General features: G+C 41.2%; 1 protein-coding gene across 6 annotated transcripts in view; it reads right to left on the bottom strand.

Annotated features, from left to right (window-relative positions):
- Positions 1-24,035, bottom strand: part of Dennd2b (DENN domain containing 2B) — a 154,084-nt gene that overhangs the window by 68,469 nt on the left and 61,580 nt on the right. The window contains exon 1 of one of the 6 annotated variants that reach the window (XM_047518244.1): positions 23,054-23,150. The exons of the other annotated variants lie outside the window; for them this stretch is intronic. The gene's annotated coding sequence lies outside the window, so the exon portion shown is untranslated. Of the gene's footprint in view, positions 1-23,053; positions 23,151-24,035 lie in introns of those variants that run through there. 6 annotated transcript variants of the gene reach the window in all.

Here is a 24,035-nt window from a genome sequence, read left to right as displayed (position 1 = left end):
TATGTGTGCACTGTTGTGACATAAAAAGGAATATACGTTTCATCTTCCTGGTTTTTCAAAAAAAGCTTCAAAACCTTAGAAATTTCTCACTGATATTCTTGAGTGGTAGCTGAGAAGGCAGTGCTTGTTTTGTTATTCATAACAAGCCCCTTTCAACCACCCAGTGAGTTTATGCTAATGAGGTGACTCTTGGCAGGCCCCTAGACAGTGTAAGATGGGGAGCCCCCAAGGATAGAAAGAGTGAGGCATAAGTAGAGGACTAAAATTTTAGCCTCATCTTCCAACCTTTGGTAAAAGGAGAGGGCTGGAGATTAAGTTGATCACAGATGGCCAATGACATAATTAATCATACCTATATTAAACAAAACCTTTAAAAAAGATCCTCAACTTTAGAGTTCAGAGAGTTTCAGAGTTAGTGAGCACAGTGAGGTGCTAGGAAGAGGAGAGGGCATGGAAGCTCTTGGAGAACCCAAGTACAACACCCCCCTAAACCTTGCTCTATGTATCTCTGTAATCTGGCTGTTTATGAGTTGTATCCTTAATAATAAACTGGTAAGCGTAAGTAAACTCTTTTTCTGAGATTTTGTTTGTTTGTTTGTTTGTTTGTTTGTTTTGGTACCAGGGATTGCACCCAGGGGCACTTGACCACTGAGCCACATCCCCAGTCTTTTTAAAATTTTTTTATTTTGAGACAGGATCTCACTAAGTTGCTTAGGGCCTCACTAAATTGCTGAAGCTGGCCTTGAATTTGCATCCTCTTACCTCAGCCTCCTGAGTGGCTGGGATTACAAGCATACACCACTGTACCCAGCTCTTTTTCTGAGTTCTGTGAGCTATTCTGGCAAATTACCAAACCCAAGGAGGGGATTGTAGGAAACACCCCCAACTATATTTATAGCTAACAGGTCAGAAATATGGGTAGACTGGACTTGTGATTGAAGGCAGTCTTGTGGGGGCAGTCTTGTGGGACTAAGTCCCTAAACTGTGGGGTTTGTGCTAACACCAAGTAGTTAAGTGTCAAATTGAATTAAATTATAGGATATCCAGTTGGCATCCAGAGTTGGAGAACTGGCTATTGTGGGGAAAACCCCATACATTTGGAGGCAGGAGTGTGTGAGCGCAGAAGGAGTAGACTGAGAGAGATAGAGAAGCAGTTAAAATATGAAAGTGGCAAAATGAGGCTAGAAGGACAGGGACAGGCCTTGAATGTCAAGACCAGGAGACTCCTCCACTTTCTCAGCTTTTCAGCAACCTTAGACATACGAGCCTCAAGGGCATCTCCCACCACTTTCCCTTTTTGAGCCCATATTGCCCTGGGGGTGACAGGCTGCTGGGATAACAGACATCGCCTGTCTTCAATTCTAAATGGCAATCTGATTCCCTGGGTATGCTTACAGTGTACCAACTTTAAATGCAAAAATCCTTTAACAACCGTTTTCTCTCTCTTCGTCTTCCCCCTCCTTCTAAAGAAGAGCTATTTTATCCCTATTCTCATTTTTGCCCCACTCTTGAGCCCTGCGTTTCAGTGCCAATGCTTTTACACAAATCCAGCTTCACGTCTTGAGTGAAATATAATTTCATAGGAATGTAATTCTGGAATGATCTCATTGAAAAAGCACATCCAGCAAAGGCCATGAGCAAATTTTGAGCCAGCCCATTCACACTCAGAGCCAAGAAGACTGCAGACCCCTTTCCCTTAAATGGAGAATGTGCCTGGGACCCAAAGCAAAGCAGAGCAGCTGCCCGTGGATATCACCCTACCCACAGCCTGCCTGAGGACAGAGGCTTGGGTTCAGAACAGCACCGACCACCTTGAACCACCCTGGCACCATACATGGACAGACTCAAGAAAGCATTCAGCAAACAGACCTCATGACATAGACGTTCCTTCTATCCCCGGGGCTTCAGGCCACCAAACACTAGCTGAAAACTGAACATTCCCCTGTAAGAGTCCCCTCAGTTAAGAGAGTGTGCCCAACTCAGGCTGCTAAAGACCCTTCCCACAGCTACCTGTCTTCCCAAACTCTCTGAAATTCCTGCTGCTAAGAGTCAGAAAGTAGGGTATTTGACTTCAAAACTTGATGGATGCTCAGTCCAGCAGAACTGAGACAGACTGGAACTGGGAAAGAAATAATATACTCTGATGGATTCTCAAAAAACTGTAGCTGAAAAATTGCCAAGCTGGAAAAAATGTCCTCATTCCAAATCTGTTCCCCACCCCCAATGAATCCTCTTAAAATGGACCAGAAAAGTGGAGGGGAAAGTAATGTCTTATAGGATCTAGGGGAACTCTCTGTACTGTCTTTGCAATTTTTCTGAAAATCTAAAAATATTCTAAAATTAAAAGTTTACTAAAAAACAATTGCTTGTTAAAATTTCTTTTCTTCTATTAGGAATGATGGGGAAAGAATGGTCTTTGGACATGGAATTTGAAGTTTAAAATAGCCTCTGCTAGCTATTAAGCTCTGGATGAGTTACCTAATCTTTCTAAGCTTTAATTTCCCCATTTGTAGGGCAATGACAGTTCCAACAATGAAGTGTTTTTGTATGGATTAGATAAGATACTATACTGCATGGAAAGACCCTTGCACTACTATAAGTGTTTTCTTTCTGGACAGTAGCAATTCTCAGTTGAGTCAGCTTTTACCTTGGGTTCACGATGACTACAGGTGGAAGCCTCACCTTGGTCCTCATTGCTACCTGCCTTTACGATTTATAGTCTCTTTCACATACAGAATGATTCTTAAAGCCCAAAGCAAAGCAATCACCAAAAGGCTAAATAAAGACAGTCTCACAGCAAGTTCTGACTGGTGAAAGCACAACTCTGTTGACAGAAACATGTTCTCCTTCCTGCTTTCCCTTCCTCTGTTAGCATCCAACATTACTACCATTAGTTGAATTATTTCCCAAAGGTTCTGCAGGTCAATCCGAAGGACCCAAAGGTTAACAGTTGGGGTTCTGGTAGGATTAGCTCTTCACATGGGCAGGGGCGGTGGTTGGAAGAGAAAGTATGCTCTCAAGGTTGCCACAAAAGGCTCTTTGCCCCTGGTAACATCATACTTCATACTTCATAACACTCCATACTTCTGTCCATACCCTGCTCCCCATATCCTGGCCCCACATGAAACCAGGTTGATAAACTTAAAATCTACCAAGTCAATGGGCACAGCAAGGTCCTCAAAGCCAAGAAATAAGTCCCCAACAAAGTTGCCCCTCTGGAGTCAGACTCTTGAATCTCAGCCACCCTGACTTTCACTCCATGATGGCATTATTCACTTCTTCCCTGGGCAGACCAAGGTGAATGGGAAGTCTAGGAATCTCATCCTTGTCTTATAAGTGGATGGGCAAGAGGCCAAGGAAAGAATCAGATTTAAAAAGTCTGTCTCTGGTATCATGTTATCTCCATGAAAATCACTCACGAGGATGTCAGTACTTTAAAAACTCACCCAAAACAAGGAGAAGCCAATCTCACCCAGAAAATTTAGTGTCCAAATAAGGGAGCAGTCAGTACTAAAACAGTTAGCCTGTTCCAACTGTGAAAAGCCTCTGAGAGAAGCAGTTCCCAGGCTTAGGATTCTACTGACAGATTGTAACCCCTCCAAGCACTAATGAGCACATTCTAGTGGCTAATTTCTCTGACCTTCCAGATGGCTGGATTGGGGACACACCCCATCTGAGGCCCAAGGACATTAGTTTCTGGCGGGGAGTAAGCAAAGGCTCAGCAGCCCCAAACAAGCTAGATAACAGCCCCAGCAAATTCAAGGACAAGTTTCAGGAAGAAGATGTCCTTGGAGCCATTTCTTATTTAACCAAGTAAGTCAAATATAGCCAACTATGTAGAAGTTAATTATGTTGTCTTCTTTGCAATTTTTCTCCAGCTCATCACCTCATACTGAGTTTACTGCAAGGGTCTCTTGGTTATATAGAAAGTACTTTATTGCGTGCCAGCCCAAGGAGATACTAAATAAAATGTTTAGTATTACTTATATTACTATTTCTCCTTTATTCTTCCATCTCCAGTCCTCCCTGCTCATAAACAACAGAGTAAGCATCCTGGAACATCAATATCACCATGTCATTCTGGGCTCCTCTCTGCCCATCACCAGACCCAGATTTCTCCAGTTTCAACAAAACTCCCTTCCCTCTTTTCTGTCTCTGGTCATCCTCCAGTCTACCACCTCACCCCATCCCCTTCCCTACAGACTTACACAGACAAACACACATACACAGGGCACATTCTGCTCCAAATATACATTTCTGTCTTGTGACTTTGTGCCCAAGATATTGCCAGCCTGGAGTGCTCTCCCATTTCCTCTCTGCTTGCCCAAATCCCATTCATACTCCAGGACCCAATTCAAGGTCCCTCTTCACTCAGGCTGGGGAACCATTTGATTCACAATAACCAAGCACCTCTTCTGTACCAGGCACTAAGCCAGTCAGGACATAGTAAGGAAAATAGCAAAGTCCTACACACTCCTGACTGGTGGGAGGGGCTTCAACATGAACTTACCTGCTCACCTGAACCATACAAGAAGGAAAATCAACAATCAAACCTCACAGGCAACTCACTATGTTACTTGTGGGGACTAAGAGGGGCGGGCAGGACATGAAATCTAGTTGGATGAGGTCTTCTTGAGTCATCTTCTACCTTTCCAAGAAGTCACCTGGTCCTGGTGGTTTAGAATACATTGTATTACAAGAATCTCCATGCACCCTGCCCTGCTTTAGAGTTTTATCAGTTTCAGAGATAGGCTGGGGCCAGCATCATTCCATAATAGCCAAGTCACCCATCCCTCCTTAGGACTAGGCACAGGGCTTCACGCCCTTGCCCTAAGACAGGGAAAAGAGAGAGAATGACCAATGATCTTTTTGGGGGTTCCCAGCCTTTGTGCTGCTGTGACTACAGAGATGACAGAGGTCATATCACATGGGTGGCAACTCCCTTAGGTCTCTACAGGGTAATGTGCCATTCTTAGATTCTAAGAGTAACTCCACCCTTCTGTCTCCTAGTAAGAAAGCTTCTGAGAACATGAGTCAGACTGTTATCAATTTGGTGATAATTTTGCAGACTTTCTAAACATAAAAATAGGTAAACGATCACATGCCCATTGGTCCTTTAACTCCAGTAGTAACAAATGTCATGTGATATATGCCTTACATCTAGTCCCAAACCACCAGTCAGAGCAGCTACTGTAAGTTGACAATTTGCCCACTGATAGCCAAGAGGGCTGCCAGAAAAAAAATGAGACCTTAAGGTAGGTTTGCTAGCCTAAACCCAAAGGACAGTCTTAATCCATTTCCCTACCTAAGGGAGGCAAATGTTGCTGCATCAATGCCTGGGCCAAAAAGCCCCATACATTTTCACATCTTACTGCTTTGGAAAGCCTGAAAGTTACTGACTTTGTGCCGACATGCAAGACATCCCTTAGGCCTGTCACATATGGTTCAAGAAAGCAGTGAGATGCCAAAGAGAGCACAACCAAGAACCACTTCAAATACCTACACCCTCAGATAATCATACCATGTGTCAGAAACTCTGTGGATCAAGTCCTCAAAACTATACATGAATTTTATTCTAAAATTCACACCAATTCATTTACTTTCTTCCCCCTGAATCACAGAACCAAACGAACCTCTTTACATATAAATCACAGATTCCTGTTTGACCTAAAGAAGGAAGGAATAACATCTAACCCTACCTCTTAGACTTCCAGCAACAGAGACTCCTAGTCTTCCTCATCACCCATCCTCACTGCAATCTGTCTATACCTCAAGCACCTAAATAAGCACGAACTGTTCAGCTTCCTGCTACTAAAACTCCCCTTCAGAGAGGCTGAATCAGTCTCATGCCACACTAAGGAAGCTCACATCTTCCCACAGTTTACCCAATATCAGGCATATGGTTAGGGGTAGAGACCTAACTGACTTTTTTCTTTGGCAGGGGGCGAGGGGGTGTTTTACTGGGGATTGAACCAGGGATGCTTTACCACTGAGTTACATCTCCAGTTCCTCTTATTTTTTATTTTGAGACAGGATCTTACTAGGTTGCTTTAGGGCCTTGCTAAATTGCTGAGACTGGCCTCAAACTTGCAATCCTCCTGCTTCAGTATCCTGAGTCGCTGGAATTACAGGACAGTGCCACAATACCTGGTCTTAAAAGTGGCTTTTATAAGTCAGGTCATCTGGCAAGGCCACAGCGGTTGCTGATTCACATGTGAGCATTTTCAGGGATCAGTGAGTAAAGCCTTAAAAAAAGGGCAGGGCAGAGGAAAGAAGTTGCCATCAGTCCTCAGATCACTAGTGTCTAACTCAGAGAGTGTCAGTCTGGGTAAAGATTTGCATCCAATTGAAATAAGTCTTTGAAACCTGTGGCATTCAGACCTCTCCTACTTAACTGCCTTCAGAGGGTCCTCCCAGATAGCTACCCTATTGGTCAGTCTGTCACCAAGGCTGGAAGAGGACCCAGGGCACCCTAAGCACCCCCTCAGACTCAGCTACTCATTTCCAGGCCCTGTCTACCTCAGTTCCTCCCCCTGCTCCCGACAACTCAGATTTTCAGTCTGCACATATGTGTCTATGTGCCTGTGTGTCTGTGTTTTATTTACACTATCCATCTCTGTTGTTAGCAACAGAAACAAAGTACTTTAAAGCAGAAAAGGCAAGTCTGCCAACTGGCTTGCTGTTCCTGGTCCTGCTTCCAGCTCAGGAAAGAGGCTGGTGAAGGATCTTTCCAGACTCAATCGACCATGTGTGCCGAGAACTCCCAGGGGCCAGGAGGTATGGTGCCAGTCAGTCACTGTTGAGCAGGACCTCAGCCATCACACCTCCCTCTTTTCCCCTGACACCTCATTCTCTCACCTGCTTGGACCCTGGCTACTGTGGAAGGCAGAGCTTCAAGTGGCCAGAATTCAGGAAACCAACTCTCCTCCTTTGGACATTAGGAGACTGAGAGATGAACAGGTGCTGCCTCCCCAGACAGATTCTGGAGGACCAGCAGAGGCTATTTTACTTTCATGTCATTTCCTATCTTCAGTTTTTTGTTTTTTTTTTTTTGTTTTTTTTTTTTTTTTTTTGGCTAGAGATCATCCCAAATTCTAGTATCAGGTTCTTAATAACACCAACAGGAATTACTTGATCAATACTTTCATCAGAGACACAAAACTGAGGTGATTCTTGCATTCAAGAAGCTCACAGATTAAGGCAGGAAAACAAGACACAATTGCAAACAATTCAAGTGGGGGATACAGACTAAAAGCACCCCATAATACAGGAGTAGGTACCAAGGCTGGAGCAGCTCAGGGTAGGATTTTGGAAGTGAGACAGGCCTTAAAGCTCAAGAGTAGATGGACAAGGGGCTGGGGTGGTGGCTCAGTGGTAGGGCGCTCGCCTAGCACATGTGAGGCCCTAGGTTTGATCCTCAGCACCACATAAAAATAAAATAAAGGCATTGTCCACCTACAACAACTTTTTTTTTTAAAGTAGATGGATAAAATGAGACAGATGGCTGTTTGAGATGAAGAGTTAGACTGTGATTCAAGGTCCCAAGGCAGGGAGAATGGCAAATATCATTCCCATCGTGTTTTCCTCATATCCCACTGAGCCTCAAGCCCAGGAAGTAAGGAGGAACTGGTCTCTCTTGATGAAAAAAAAAAAAAAAAAAACCCTCACCTCTGAGTCACCATGTTCTCCAGCCCCTCTGCACCTACCTCTGCCAAAAACATGCTCAGTGTTTCCTTTCGTTGTACTATTCTGAAAACCTCTCCTCTACAGTGTATAGAATGTAGCCAGCCTAACTCCCTAAACCCAAAAACCCAAAAATATCCTGATGGAGTTCTTGGAATTCAAGAACTCAGGCTCTCTCAGCTGCAATGTGGGCTGGAGCTGACCATTCCTTTGTTGGTCCAGGTCAAACCATGAGTGTGGTTTTTACTCACTAGAACAGTATCAGTTCCTGCTAAGCCAGGGTAACAGTCTTTCCTCCTTCCATTCACACTTACAATCACATGGACACTTGACTAATACATACCAAACAGCAAGCAAGTAGGCACCAGTTTCCTTAGAGCTCTTTGGGCACTAAAATGCATTGGACATGGGTCCATCCTCAGGAGCTTACATTGCTGTATCCCCAGGTGGATACAGAGACATATAAATCTAATAAATACCATGAAGACTATTTTAAGTGCCATTAGAGATTAATTTAGTGCTCTTAGAGATGTGCCATTAGAGACATGAAATGCTGTGGACTTAGGTAGAAAGGGATTGTGTCCAAATAAAAGAGTGAGAAGAAGCTTAGCAGGATGGGAAAGACAGAGAAGTGACAGGGAAACTATAGCTACAGATCTGTGAACTCAGCCAAGCACAGCAGTGACAGGGCCTCGCTGCTACAAAGAAGACAAGATTTAGACAATACTCATGTATATGGGCAAAAAAAACTTGAGAATTGTATTTGTGACTAATTGTATAACAGGTTATTTTAGTTTATGTTCTGTGGAAAGTGTAAAGCAGTCCAACAAAGGTTTTAATGTAGACTTTTTATTTTTTGCACCCATGCTATCAATCACTAAATGTTAGTCTGATAGTGATGCTGAATAAATGTGTCTTAAAAAATTTTTAAAAAAGGTTGAGAAGTCTTCAGAAAGAAGGGTATGGTCCTTGCATTGTACCTAGAAGACCAAAAGGTAATAAAATAAAGGGGCATTCCTGGGGAGATGGAATTAAATGAACAAAGGCTCAGGGGCAGGAGAGTGGAAAACATATGAAGAACAACAAGATGCTCAAGCTGATGGAGGCTTAGCTGAAAACAGACCAAGAAGAAACACAGAAATGGCAGCTCTCAGAGGTCTTCAAAATCAAATTAAGGATCTTAGCTTTTCTCTGGGGAAATCACAGAAATTTTCTGAGAAAGGAATGATGGGCCAGGGACTGCACTTAAGCAGTACTCAAGTCTACAGGTTTCGACAGAAGAATCTGATTGTGATTAGGAAGAATAAGAGAGGGAAAGAAGTAAGGCAATCAACAAGTACATGAAATAAATTCTCCTCTTTGAGGCTCAAGTTAAACAGAAAAATAAGTAGACAGTTCCCATTGCAGGTAAGTAGCTCTCCATGCAGGAAGGAGCTGCGGAACCAGCTGTTGGGAGGGTCAAGAAGGAATGGGAGATGTACATGAACAATGAGAGGGAAGGGAATTTTAGAGTTCGGGATCCTGAAAGTGGAAGTGCTTCAAGAGATGAAGTCAAAGGTATGACCATGCTACAGGTACCTTAAGAGGAATGAAAATGAAGTCCTTAGAGATGAAAAGACTGAGGGACTGAGTCTAGAGCACTGAAGGATTCCTAGTATGAATCCCCAAGTCCAAATTATGCTAGAAAGGGGACACACAAAGAAGGTTGAAAGCACCAAGGTAAAAGCACCAAGAATGAAGAAAGGTGACATAAGTGGAGGGAAGGACTAACTTCTCATGGGAAAGGTTGCCAGACAGGACTAGGGAACACAGGGGAGAAGTGGCTTCGTTAGAGAAAATCACAAGAGAAGTGAGTCATAGGGAAAAGACAGCCCTCAGCTATAATAAAGAGGTAGGACTACTCAAGCAAAAAGGTAGAAAATAAGGGCAATACCAGTTTTTGTCTATTACATTGGACAAGATGATAAAGATACTGTCAGATGTACTGCAGACCAGCAGTTTTTCTGGAGGAAAATATTGAATTACAAACACAAACACAGAGTCATGTGTCACTTAATGATAGGGATACATTTTGAGAAATGCATTGTTGGGTGATTTTGTCATTGTCAAGGCAACATCATAGAATGTAGTTACACAAACTAAAATGGCTACCTATCACTAGGCAATATAACCTTATATACACAGTCCCTGATTAACTGAAATGTTGTTTTGTAGCTCATGACTGTATGTATCAAAAGCTCTAAAAAATTACATGCTTACAATGACATTCTATACAAAGTTAAAACACAAACCACAGACAAGAAGCAGCAGCTTACACTCTACTATAGCAATTCCATTCCTAGGTAGCTAGCATACATAAACTCTTGCACAGTCCTTATACAAGGATGCTCATTACAACAATGTCTGTAATACACAAAAGTTAGCAACTTTTGTTTTAGTACTGTGAATTGAACCTGGGGGCCTCTACTTCTGAGTTCCATCCCAGCTCTGAGTTATCTAAGATTTAAAAGACATTATTAAGCTCGGCACAGTGGTCATGCCTATAATCCCAGCTACCTGGTGGGCTGAGGTAAGAATATCACAAGTTCAAGGCCAGCATAAGCAACTTACCAAGATCCTATTTCTAGGGCTGGGGTTGTAGAGCTCAGTGGTAGAGTGCTTGCCTCACATGTGTGAGGAGCTGGCTTTGATTCTCAGCACCACACAAAAATAAATAAATAAAATAAAAATCCATTGACGACTAAATAATATTTTTTAAAAATCCTATCTCAAAATTAAAAATAAAAAGGGTTGGGGATATAGCTCTGTGGTCAAGTGCCTCTGGGTTCAATCTCCAAGTACTGGAAAAAAAAATTTTTTTTTTTTGTTACATACCATTTGAGCCAGTTGATCTCATTTTCAGAAACATTTACAAATAACTATCCTGAAGATACACAAGCAGGCACAGCTATATTGACATAAAGACACTTACTTCTCAGTCTTTAATAACAAAATAAGAGAAACAACCCAAAAGTCTATCATCAGATCAGTTAAATAAATAACAATACATTCATATAATAGCATTGTATGCAGCAATAAACATTATAAAGTAGCACTGTATATACTGTTCGTGGAATATATTCAAAGAAAAATTGTTAGTCAAAAAAGTAGGTTACACCAGCAGCCGGGAGGCTGAAGCATGGGGACTGCAAGTTCAAAGTCAGTCTTATCAACACAACAAGGCCCTAAGAAATGCAGCAAGACCCTGTCTCTAAATAAAATATTTTAAAAAGGGCTGGGGATGTGGTTCAGTGGTTAAGTGTCACTGGGTTCAATCCTCGGGTACCAAAAAAAAAAAAAAAAAAAAGTAGGCAATAACACATAAATGCAAAATGATGCCCTATTTGAAAAAATATATATATATCAGCAACATATATGGAAAAAATCCAAAAGGGCAACACATACCAAAAAATTAACAAATTACATGATTTTTACTTTCTTCCTAATATTTGTGTTGTCCCTATATTCTTCAATGAACATGTATTTCTTTTATTATTAAAAGAATCAATAAAGTAATTTAATTTTGTTCAAAAAGAAAAGGAAATAAGGGCAAGTTGGTCTGCCAACAGCTGATGTGTTTTACCTGGAATAATGAATAAGATTAGGGAAAAAAAGAGAGAGATGCTGTTGACAGAAGTGTAACAAAAAAATAAGAGATGAGAGGAAGAGCAAGGCTTGAAGTTTCTGTCTAGGTCAAGAATTGGCAGTAACAAGAATGAAGCAGGTAAGAGGTAGGAGGTCAGCTGGGAGAGCTGCTCATTACTGCAGGGCAGGGGACAAGACAGAGAAGACAGCACAGCTCCCAAAAGTGTTACAGACGCTGAACCTGGCAAGGAGCTCAGCTCTTTCTGGAGTGGTGAAAAGAAAGCTGTCTGTGAAGACCACATAAGACTGAGCTACCTGTGGCAAACAGGGTGACCCAGGAAACCACAGCAAAGGCCTCAAAGTAGCCTGAGTCAAGTCTGCACAGTGAGCAACTCTATTTCTCCAGAATTAATGAGATGAAGGTTAGAGAAGCTCAAGAAACACAGTGAGCAAAGGAGACTGATAAGCCAGGTGGTCATCACAAGCCAGTCCAGCATTCAGGCAAATGTGAAACACCCAAAACCTGAGCTTAAGTACTGGCTGTGGGGCATCTGTGAACCAGGACAGACATTTTTTTTGTTGTTGTTACTGTAAACAAATGGGATACATGTTGTTTCTCTGTACATGGAGTAAAGGCGTACCATTTGTGTAATCATAAATTTACATAGGGTAATGTTGGTTGATTCACTCTGTTATTTTTTTCCTCCCCCCCACCCCTACCACCCCTCTTTTCCCTCTATACAGTCCTTCCTTCCTCCATTCTTGCCACCCTCCTTAACCCTAACCCTGAACCTAACCCTAACCCTAACACTAACCCCTCCCACCCCCCATTATGTGTCATCATCCGCTTATCAGCGAGATCATTCGTCCTTTGGTTTTTTGAGATTGGTTTATCTCACTTAGCATGATATTCTCCAATTTCATCCATTTGCCTGCAAATGCCATAATTTTATTATTCTTTATAGCTGAGTAATATTCCATTGTATATATATACCACAGTTTCTTTATCCATTCATCAATTGAAGGGCATGTAGGTTGGTTCAATAGTCTGGCTATTGTGAATTGAGCAGCTATGAACATTGTTGTGGCTGTATCTCTGTAGTATGCTGATTTTAAGTCCTTTGGGTATAGGCCAAGGAGTGGGACAGCTGGGTCAAATGGTGGTTCCATTCCAAGATTTCTGAGGAATCTCCATACTGCTTTCCAGAGTGGCTGCACTAATTTGCAACCCCACCAGCAATGTTTGAGTGTACCAGGACAGACATTCTATCAGCATGTATGTTCTCCTTCTGTGTATGGTACCCCCTAACACAAGCCCACAGAGGGTAGACTAGTTGTTAAGAAACCATAAGAAGGCCAACCACCTGAGATGCCGTGGGTGTCCACTGAAATGTAGCCAACATTCTACTTTCAAGACTGGATCTTGTCCAAAGAGCCAGCTGCCTGAATGTGGTACTCAGTTTCATCCCCCAGTGCCAAACTGAATATGCCCTATGACAATAAAAAATCAGCAGCAGCTTCTTCTTACATTAAAAACTGACAGAGATCATGGCAGTTGTTCCAGTTTTCTGGAATCATTGCTACAAAGAGGAAACAGCACAAGAAGGTTAAAAGAGAGAGAGATTGATTCAAATTCTTCTGTGGCTCAAATTCCCCCCTCATTCTATCTAATAAGGACGACAAAGACAAAGGAGCACCTGGTGCGCTGGGAGGGAGTCATCTGCCTGCCTTGTTGTTTTACATCCTCTGCAACAATCACCCCTTCCTAATTAGGGCCTCTCCCTGGTCACTATAATCTCGAGATTTATTTGTGATGTGGGCTTCGTTCAGCAAATGCCCCAGGCTGGGGCTGGATTACTTCCAGATCCAAAAGAGTTACACAGATAAAGGAAAGGACAATCTCTGTCTACCTTCTATGATCCAAAAGATGGAGAAAAAGAGGAGATAAATGCAAAGGGCTTGTTCACCTGTTCTTTCAGCACTGAGTCAACCTCCTGCTGGTAAATGGAGGAAAAGCCCAATACCTGGTACTTGAGAGGGAATTAAATATTAGGTTAATCCCCTTCCCTCCCAGAGCTCTAATAAGGGTGAAACAAAATAATGTTTTAATACAAGCAAGAACACAAGTTATATGGCTCTAACTTGCTGGTAGAAAGTCAATTCTTTGTTTCCCAAAGTCTACAAATCTGCCTTTAGTTGGAAATACAGAGTAGAAAGCACAGCATATAGAACTCAAGGTCTTGAATTACCATCCAATTCTTAACAAATTTCAGCAGAAAGGGAAGATTTTTAAAGATGGCCATGTAAGGGGAGTGATATATATCTGTATTTCCTGGGTATTTTAAACTTCATTTTTCTATCAGGTCACCAGAGAGCCACATAGATGCCATTAGCTGAGTTCCTTACACAATGGTTTTCACCAAGCTGCAATTTTATGTAATACATTTGAGTTTGATCAGCAATCTCTGTAAGACAGCTATAGGAAATCAACAGTGCAGAAGCATTGGTTGTAAAAATGGTAAGGAAACAGCTATGGTTGTAAAAACAAGAAAACAAATAAATAAAATGTACGTTTTTGTTAATAAAACAAGTATCTAATATTGTCATTCAACATCACCATAGATATCCATATAAATTTCACTATAAAACTTTAAAAAAAAAATCTTTACCGGCCTTGAGAGATTAGTACCACAGACTGCCAAGAAGTCAGGGTGGAAAGTCTTTCACAGCAACCACAGTGAAGAACAAGACTGGGGCATTTGCTTGCTCTTCTTTTCTTTGGTGCCCATTACCTATTACTCTGTTATTAACAGGATTAGGGCCTCCCTTTACCAGTCATCTACTGTGTGCCAAGCATTGTTCCCATGTGTTAATTATGTTGATTCATTTAATACTCTGAAACAATCCCTATGAGGTAAATGTTTCCAATTCTATTTTACCAAATAAGAAACCAAAGTCCAAAGTGGTGTAGCTAGTAAAAGGAGGAGCCGGAATTCAAAATTCCCCTTCTTTCTACAATCCTATGGGATGTACAGGGGGTGTTGCTTTTATTATGTCTTCTGTAGCTAGCCACATCAATTCCTCTTCTGAAAAGACAGAATATAAATCTGAAGAAATCTTGTTATGTGAAAATATTTTATATGCTGTAAGGTAGTATTCATATATAAATAGCAACCCTGTCCTCTAGGAAAAGATGCATAAAGCAGAGCTGACATTACCACCAAAGGTATGTGGGCAAAGCCAGCAGGCAATGAACTCCCACAGCTTAATAGAAAAGCTATTCTCTCATATTAAAATTCATAAAGCCATGTGGGTCAGTCACTCCTGTAAACAGAGGTATTTGGCAAGACAGTGAGAATCATCCCACCTGGAGCCTCACCTGGGCACAGACTCGTTTGCTTTATCATCAGAGAGATGCTGGTATTTGGCAGGTGGGCCTTCCTTTCTCCCACCTCCCTTTTCATTGCTTCTCCTTCAGTGATGACCATCCTCAAAGCATTCTTCCAAGAAATACGATATTTGAGAAGAGGAATTATCATTTCAAGTTTTTATGTCTAGTTCATCACCACCAATCCAAGACTTTAGATCAACGTTCTCTAAAACTCTGAAACTTACAATATGTTTCTTTCCTATAAGCTTGAAAGTTACTACCTAGGAGATAACTATATCTTCCCTAGTACTTCAGAGACAAAGTTGGGTTCAGAAAAAGGGTCACTCCCCCTCCAGTCCTGGACTTCACTGGTTTTCCAGAAATTTAATAGGCAGTGGTCAGCAGCAGCAAGAAAATGCTGGAAGTTACTTTATCCAGAGGGACAGGTGCCCCCTCTGCACACCCATCCAAACCCTGTGAGCAAAGTGTAAAGAACATAACAGAAATCCTGGCAAAGATTGGCTAGTAACACAAAGCCCAATCAGAAACACATCAGGGGCCACTACACAAAGCAATTCCTCATAGATAGAGCAGTGAGCAAGGGCTCACTGGCCAACAGCCCTAACACTGGCCATACTTAAGTGACTGAGTGTGTGTCCCTCTAAAGGTCTCTCCTTCAATTCTCACTCACATAACAACTCTTTGCCTTCTCACTACTGATCCCCTTCACTTTTAGTTTTGCCCCATCCCAACAAGTGAACAGCAATGCAGCAATGTCATAGAGCACAACAGATTGGACAGTTATGTAAAATCCTATTTTGTGTTTCTCTCACCGGTTTTCTCTTGCCATTGATCAGGCTTCTAACCTTCGACAGTGCCCAGCTTCAAACTCCCCACAGAATCCCACACCACCTGTCCTAAAATACAGGTTCTCTGACAGCTCGCTCTTCATACTGCCAACTTCAATACCTATGACCATTAGAAAACCTGGTCTCACGACTGACTCCTGACTTCAATTTCACTTCCACTTTAGTCATGTACAAATTTTAGACACTGGACAAATCTTGGACCTTATCCTCATTTGAGACTACAGATCTCAAAATCTCATCCTCTAAAATCCTTCCATTTGGCCACTATTTTCCTTCCTGCCTATCTCTTGACCTTCTTAATACCCAGCAGCTGCTCTCTTACCTGGCCAGATCTCTGTTTCCCTAAGTCCTACTCCTTTTTCTTTAGTGTATATCAGCCATCTCCTTGCCTTGCCTTTCTGTCCATCCAGGCTAGAATCCATCGCCCCTCCCTCTTTCCTTCTACTTTATCTACCTAAAAAGCCTTGACTCTGAATCAATCCAACCACTGGTCTTCTGTCCCTCTGTCAGGACAACTAAAAATTGCTGACCAGAAATCAACACGTTTAAACATATCTGAAAAGGTCTCTGAGAGATATTCTAAAGTATTTATGGATGAAATTGTACAATGCCTGGAATTTGCTTTGAAAAAAACAGGGAAGGTGAAGTAGTAGACAAAAACAGAAATAAAACAAGCTAGTACATATGTTGATAAGAGTTGAAGCCGAATGGTGAACAAAAGGATGTTCGTCATCTACTTGTTCTGCTGTATGTTTGACATTTTCCATAACAGAACACTTAAAAAATAAAAAGCACTTAAGTGAAAGATTAGTGGGAATAGTGCCAAAAATCACCCATAGGTTGCCTACTAGTCACAAAATGAAAACTGTAATTTTACAATGAAGAAATTTGGCTGAATTACTTTAACCAGTAACCGCATTTGGCATCAAGAACAGATAAAGGGGGTTGGGGTTGTGGCTCAGTGGCAGAGTGCTGGCAGAGTACGTGTGAGGCACTGGGTTCAAACCTTAGCACCACATTAAAAAAAAAAAAAAATTAAATAAAGGAATTGTGTCCATCTACAACTAAAACGAAATATTCGCAAAACGAATAGAGAACCAGGCTTTATGTGCCTCTGATCCACTGCATCATCTATAAAGGATGTTTCCTCCTAAAAATGTTTAACCTAAATCCAATCAAGCCTCTATATCTAATTTACAGTTTATAGAAAATATGAGGGGGAAAGAACCTGAACAATACCCCAAAGAGACAACCAGACAGATCCATAAAGTAAAAAGAGAGTTTATGTTAAAAAATAAAAAGGAATGTATAAAACTAAGCTCATCATTTCCCACTCCACCCCTAATAAAACACTCCCCCCTCCTCCAGTTTTTCCAGGAAGTCACCCAAGTTTCTACAAGTCATCCCTGCCTTTTCATTCTCCTTCTGCTCTAGTTCAATCTCTCACAAAGTCCTGCGAATGCTCTTCTCAATGCCTTAGTCTCGCCTTCATTCCCTGCCACCCTTTACCTCAGACTTGGTCATCAACAAGACGTGACTTGCTGCAACAATCTTCTGAAAATCATATCTTTGCTCCAGTTTTACTTTCCTCACTCTACTCTCTACCCTTCTTTCTTTGCATCTTTCTAAAATGCATATTTAACCACATCAGTGTTCAAAAATTTGTAGCAGCTCCACTGCCCAGCAGGTTTCCCAAAATGTGAGGAACTACCTGGCACTTGACATGTGACATGGTACTCACACACAGCATTAAGTAGCAGGAACCACAACACAATAAGTCACTCACTTTCCATTTCTCCAAACCTTCTCATTAGGTTAAGGAGAAAGTCTGTACTTGCTGCTGTCTTTATCTCCTGAACACTTGATAATTTCTTAACAAGAGAGGACTCTCATAGGCAGCAGTTTGGGCTAAAATTTTTAAACTATTTTTTATTTTCACTGTATTTATTATAAAGGTTACCTTCTGTAATATTAATTCTTTAAGAAAGTGAGATAATGTTTCCTTTTAAAATAAATTTAATCTGGAAAGTGAGGTGATTTAATTATTATGTAAATAATACTTCAGTTATTATTAAGAACCTTTGGTGGGGCTGGGGTTGTGGCTCAGTGGTAGAGCTCTTACCTACCATTCGTGAAGCACTGGGTTCGATTCTTAGCAACACATATAAATAAATAAAATAAAGGCCCATTGACAACAACAAAAAAAATTTTTAAGTACTTTTGGTAATATTTTGAAGATGGTAAGCAATGAATCAAGTCTGGAAAAAAAACTGTCCTATAGTTTAAAATTAAAATTTCTCTGTATGGTTATGGTAATTTCAAAACAAGTCATCAAAATGATACTCACCTCTACTTGAACCAGGCAGGCCTTTGTCACTACCTCAAGGAACACAACATGGCCTATGTGAGGATGTGTAACTTCCAATGCCAGAGGAAATAAAAGCCATGCAACCTCTGCCAGTGTTTCCAGGGGCATTTGCTCTCAGGTTGTGAGCCACCTCACAGTAACTCTAGTTGCCCTGACACTGCTAAGCAAGGGACCACATGGAGCAATAACTGCAGGGGTGGATGGTGGTGAGAGAAAGAAAACTCTGAAGGGCAGGCAAGCAAACTGATGTCTCCCCAGTTGCTCCAGTATTCCCAGTCCTTTCACCACACATGGGGGTGAAAGAGCCTTCAGATGATTCCAGCCCCAGCCCCTAACCAACTAAAACTACACGAGAGGACCCCAAGCAAGCCACCCAGAACAAGAGATAATAGTAAAACAATTGCCAATATGTTTGGGGGTAGGATTTGGTAGGCAGGACATTGGTAGATCCATCCTATCCAGAGCTCACCAGTCTCATCTTGACTCTCCTCACTCTGCCCTGCCAAGAACAGCGCATCTGACTGCTCAGAAGTTCCCTGCACACTTTGCACTTATGCTTCACTCCTCCTTGTCCCTGCATATGTTAATTCTTCTACCTGGAATGTCCATCCCTGCCTTCCCTACTGGGAAAAAAAAAAAAAAAGTGCATCTTCATATTCTGTACCAGCACTTCTGTCTCTGTGAAACTGTGCACTTATCTTCTTCACTCTCCTCCCACATGTGTCTGAATCAATCCTTTCCTCCCAGGGCTGTGTCTTCAGGGGCCCAGATCCCACTGCAGTAAACTGGTCTTTGATATACCTGGTCCACCAAACAATGACATTCCTTAAGGGGATGGACAGCATGCAGCTGTCCCTGAAGGGGCCTGATGAATGTAGATCTGCATAGTTTCTCCTTCTGCTTCCTTACTTGTCTAAGCTCCTGGCTGAAGGAGCAGAAATGCTGCCAGCTCAGTTCTATTCTCCTCAGTCTCCCAAACCCTGTCAGTATCAGAATTCTACTCGACTCTGAGGCTTTCTCTTCTGGGTTCATAACCCTCATGAAGGGCAACCCGAGGCTGACCCGGCACTAAAAGTTGCCTTTTAAAATATAGTTAGGCCACAGCCAAGTGCAGTGGTGGCACACCTGTAATCCCAGAGACTCAAGAGGCTGAGGCAGGAAGACAGCAAGTTCAAGGCCAACCTGGACAACTTAGTGAGACTGTCTCAAAAATAATAAATTTTTTTTTAAAAGATAGAGACATAGCTCAGTGGTAAGCACCCCAGGTTCAATTCCCAGTACCCCCCCCAAATAATAAAAATAAAAACCAAAATACAGTTAAGTGATTAGCTTCGTGTTGTAGAGTCTTCAATAACCAGTATTTCTCTTCCTTCTCTCACTTCAAAAATCTGAAATTGACCAAATTATGCTATTACATGTGTGAACATACCAGGGTGAATTTCACCTTTATGTATATTCATAGAACATCAATGTAAAAAATAAATAAATAGAAGGAAGAACAGTAGACTAGAAAGCAAACTGAGGGAGGGAGAAGGGAGGAAAAGAGGAAGTACCGGAAACTGAAATGGAGCAAATCATATTCCATGTGTGTATGATTATGTCAAAGTGACTCCCCCTATTATGTATAACTACAATGCACTAACAAAAACATCTTTTTCTAATCTGTATTGACCTATCTTTAAGCAGCCACATTTCTTCACATCTTCCTGCTCTTCCCCTCTTGCAGTCACACCCTTTCTAGGTCTTACCACTCCTTGAGACTTTGGTCCACTGACACTCTGTCACTATGTCACTGGTGTTCACCTATGCTCCCACTTAAGCCAGCATGATTCATCAAACCAAGAATGATTTAAGAGAACTATGTGTCACGATATCAGGTCTAGTGTTAACATGACTCAGGATAGGATTTACTTTTCTGTAAAGGTCTTTCTAAGGAACAGATAAAATGATTCCCCAACATTAAGAATCTCTCTATACCATATATAGGATAACAAAAACACAAAAAACAGGATTGGGAATCCAGGATTGGGAAGACTTGGGTGTAATTTTCAATCTACCTCTCTTACTAATGGCTTCTTTTCCATTGCAAATTGAGTCAGTTATATTCCTTTATAAATGTTGCAGAAAATGTTTTTAATTGTTATAGTCATCCTAAATAGAAAATATTACAAGAATTTGAAAACAGTTAGCCTCAACTCACTATAAACACTAAAGTGAAGTTTACAAATTTTACAAAAGAACCAACTTAATAGGAACAAGCATTATTAGTTTTTTTAGTCAATAAAATTTAATTCCTACTTCACTCAAAAAGAAATCTTAATTACAAATTAAATGTAAAAGAACTATAAAATACCATTAAAAACTATTAAAGTTTTGGGGTCTTTTTGTTTTGTTTTGTTGGAAGTATTGAGGATGAAACCCAGGGAAACTCCATCACTAAGCTACAGCCCCAGTCCTTATTATTTTATTTGGAGATGGGGTCTTACAAAGTTACCCAGATGGTCCCTGAACCTATGATCCTCTTGCCTCAGCCTTCTAAGTAGCTGAGATTACAATGTGTGTCACTTGCACCAAGCCATGAAGTATTTTTATTATTCTTATGAGTGAAGAAAAATTTTCAAAGTATAACACAAAATTCAATTCAAAAGCTATGAAGGGGGGAAAAGAACACCACAAAGGAAAATAGCATTCATTTGCTGGCATAAAAATTTAAAACATGTGAAGGACAAAGGATTAGCATAAACAAACTTAGAAAAAAAATTTTAACTGGAGGGAAAATATCAGTAAAATATATGGCAGAGTTCTAATGTAATATGTATGTAAAATTTCTTACAAATCTACAAAACAATAATAATAATAATAACTATCAAGGGCTGGGGATGTAGCACAGTAGCACAGGACGCGCTCAGCAGTGTGAGGCCCTGAGTTTAATCTCCAGGACTACCCCACCCCACCCCGCCAAAAAAAAAAAAAAAAACAGAAAAATGAATGATATATTTGAGTGAGAATACAATTCACAAAAGAATAAAAACAAGCACCAATAAGCATAAAAAGATGCAAAATCTCACTAATTAAATAAATCCCAATTTAAGTAACAATAATTAAAGAAATCCCAATTAAAGTAACAATAAGAAATGCTTTTTCACCTATCAGATTGGCGAAGATTAAAAATATTTAGCTGGACTCAGTAGTGCACACCTGTAATCCCGGGAGCTCAGAAGGCAGAAAGCCAGCCTCAGCAACTTAGTGAGACCCTAAGAAACTTAGTGAGACCCTGTCTCAAAATAAAATATTTTTTAAAAAGGGATGGGGATGTGGCTCAGTGGTTAAGCCTTGCTGGGTTCAATCCCTGGTACCCCCCCCCAAAAAAAAATATTTAAAATATCCACGTTGGCAAAGGTGTGGCAGAAACAGACACCTTTATATACCGTTGATGAGAATTAAGTTGATACAACTTCTTTGGAAAACAGTTTGGCAATATTTATTAACATTTTAAATGAGCATACCCTTTGATCATCAAATCTTCCCTTCTAGGAATTTTGCCTAAGGAAAGGCAAGTACTGGAACTCGGCAAAGACAGCTGTGTGCTGCTGTTTGTTGCAGCTCTGTTTATAATAGGAAAAACTGGAAACAACTCAAATGTCCATCATTAGGGGTTTGGTTAAATAAATTATGATCTGAAGAAACACATGCACTGTTCAAAGCAATGTACTGACATGGAAAAATATTCTCAGTATATTGTAAGTGAGAAACAGTATGATCTTCATTGTGGTGAAATATATAATACAAACTTTGCCTTTTAAACCATTAAGTGTACAATTCTGTGACATTAATTACACTGACAAGTCATGCAGCTTTTACCAATGTTTCCAAAACTTTTTCATAGCTCCAAAAACTGCAACCATTAAGCAATAATTCCCTATTCTCCTCTCTCTCCAAGCTCCAAGTAACAAAGAATTTTCTGTCTCTATCTCTATAAATTTGTCATTTCTAGATATTTTATTTCAGTTAGGCACAGTGTTTTCAAGTTTCATTCATGTTGCAGCATCCATCAAAATTTCATCCCTATTTATGGTCAAATAATATTCCATTGTATGTATACACCACATTTTGGTTTTCTACTAATCTGGCAGTAGAACAGTTGGATTGCTTTCACTTTTTGGCTACTGTGAATAATGGCATTCAAATATTTGAGTCCCTTTTTAAAATTCTTTGGGGTGCACACCTAGGAGCACAATCACTGGATCATAGAACAATTTTAGGTTTTTAAAGGGATGGCCAAACTATTTTCCATAGAGCTGCACCACTGACATTTCAACCCCTATAGTGTCTGAGGGCTCTAACTTCTCTATATCCTCACCAATGTTTATTATTATTTTTCATTTTTGATTAGAATATAATATTTTTGTAAAAATTAATAAATATATAAATGTGTCATTTAAAGATATAACAGTAATTCTATTTCTGGGCATGGGTTTCCTAAAAGAGGCACATATTCTACCCACTGTATTTCCTCATGTGTTGCTTTTGTTTAAAAAAATGTTAGGAAAAAAAATGAGCCTGAGACAGCTTCATGCATGCTTGCTAATCTGAAACACATTATGGTACTTGTGTTAGTACCCAGCAGAGCTCTACTCAGCACAGATGGAAAGCCCTGAGTCCCAGTCCTCACTCGGCCACCATGTGCACTCAGTTTCTTGCCTCTGAACTCTGAGACCCCTGGGACTAGATCCGAGTTCCCAGCTAGTGTGCCACGAATGGGTTACAACTGTGTGGCTGCACTGACTCCTCCAATCCTGGGGGAGCACTGAGGCTGGGAACCCCAGGCTGGTTGTCTCAGGCTAGCAGCAGCTGCCTCCTTTATCCCGGTGTGTCCGACAATGTGTCGACCGGGCAGCCCTGGGTCAAGCAACCTCTAACGCTCCTTCCTAGAAGGAAACAGCATTCTGAAGTTATGCTGAACAAATAAGGGAAGCTAAAGAAAAGGAGAGCCAAGGGAAAAACCTAAGAGTTATTCACCATGAAGAGAAGAATAATGACCCTCCCCTCAAAGGGAGAAGTAAGACCAGAAAAAGATTAAAGAGCCAGGAATGCCAAGGAAGAGAGGGCAGCTTATATTTACTAACCCAAGGGTCTCACCTGAAGCCACAGTCACTGAGGTAGACAGCAAAGGGCAGCGCCTGAAGCCATGCTGCTCAGAGAAAAACATCCCAAGGTCACCTGCTTGGGCAGCAACAAGTAGAAAACCTGACCTCTGTGGGAAAAGGCACTGAGGCCTGGGCAAGTGAAAGCCAAGTGAAATCCTCTCTTCCAGGTGTTCTCAGCCTTTCAACTGCCAACTGTGGACTTTGCCCTTGAAATTCAACTCCTGAGCTAAAGAGATAATCTCCCAGGCATGTCTTGTGTAAACTTGGCAAATCCAAAGAACACACTCAATATAGAGCTTGCTTTCAGTTCCTGAAACAGCCTTGTCAACCAAGAGGCTGTGCTCAAGGACAGGGGAAGAGAGGGGGTGCTTTTCATGGCATGTATGTCACCTACCCTAATGGTATCAAGTGCCCCACATGGGTGTTTTTCCAAAAATGTGATAAGCAGCTGTTAAGAAATACACATCTGGAAACCTCACCTGGAAGTGATATAGACAGCATGGGAAGAGTCACTGTGAGTAAGGGCACAGAACTTCACCAGGTTTTGTTGATGTTATAGGGCAAGTCACCCAAGAACTGCTAAAGTGGAGACTCACAGACATGAAATTCTAGGTTAGGAGAAGAACACCAATTAACATCTGACCCTCAACTTCCTATTGCCTCTCAGCTGCCAAGCCTCTTAACCAGTGGTTCTCAAAGTGGGGTTCCCAACCAACAGCATCAATTCCAACTTTTCTTACTTTCTTTATCCCTCTCTTTTATTTGGAGGTGGGGGGTGGGGGAAGTTAGACAGGATCTCTCTATGTTACCCAAGCTGGCCTCAAACATTCAATTTTCCTGCCTCAGCCGCCCAAGTAGCTAGGATTAGACATGTGCCACAAATTCCTGCTTTTTCCAAATTTGTTAAAAACGCAAATTCTCAGGTTACACTCAGACTCATTAAATCAAAACCTAGCTCTCCAGGTTTGGCGCAT

This window comes from Sciurus carolinensis, chromosome 11, assembly GCF_902686445.1.
Source record: "Sciurus carolinensis chromosome 11, mSciCar1.2, whole genome shotgun sequence".
Taxonomy (NCBI): Eukaryota; Metazoa; Chordata; class Mammalia; order Rodentia; family Sciuridae; genus Sciurus; species Sciurus carolinensis.
This window is presented reverse-complemented; position numbering and strand designations above follow the sequence as displayed.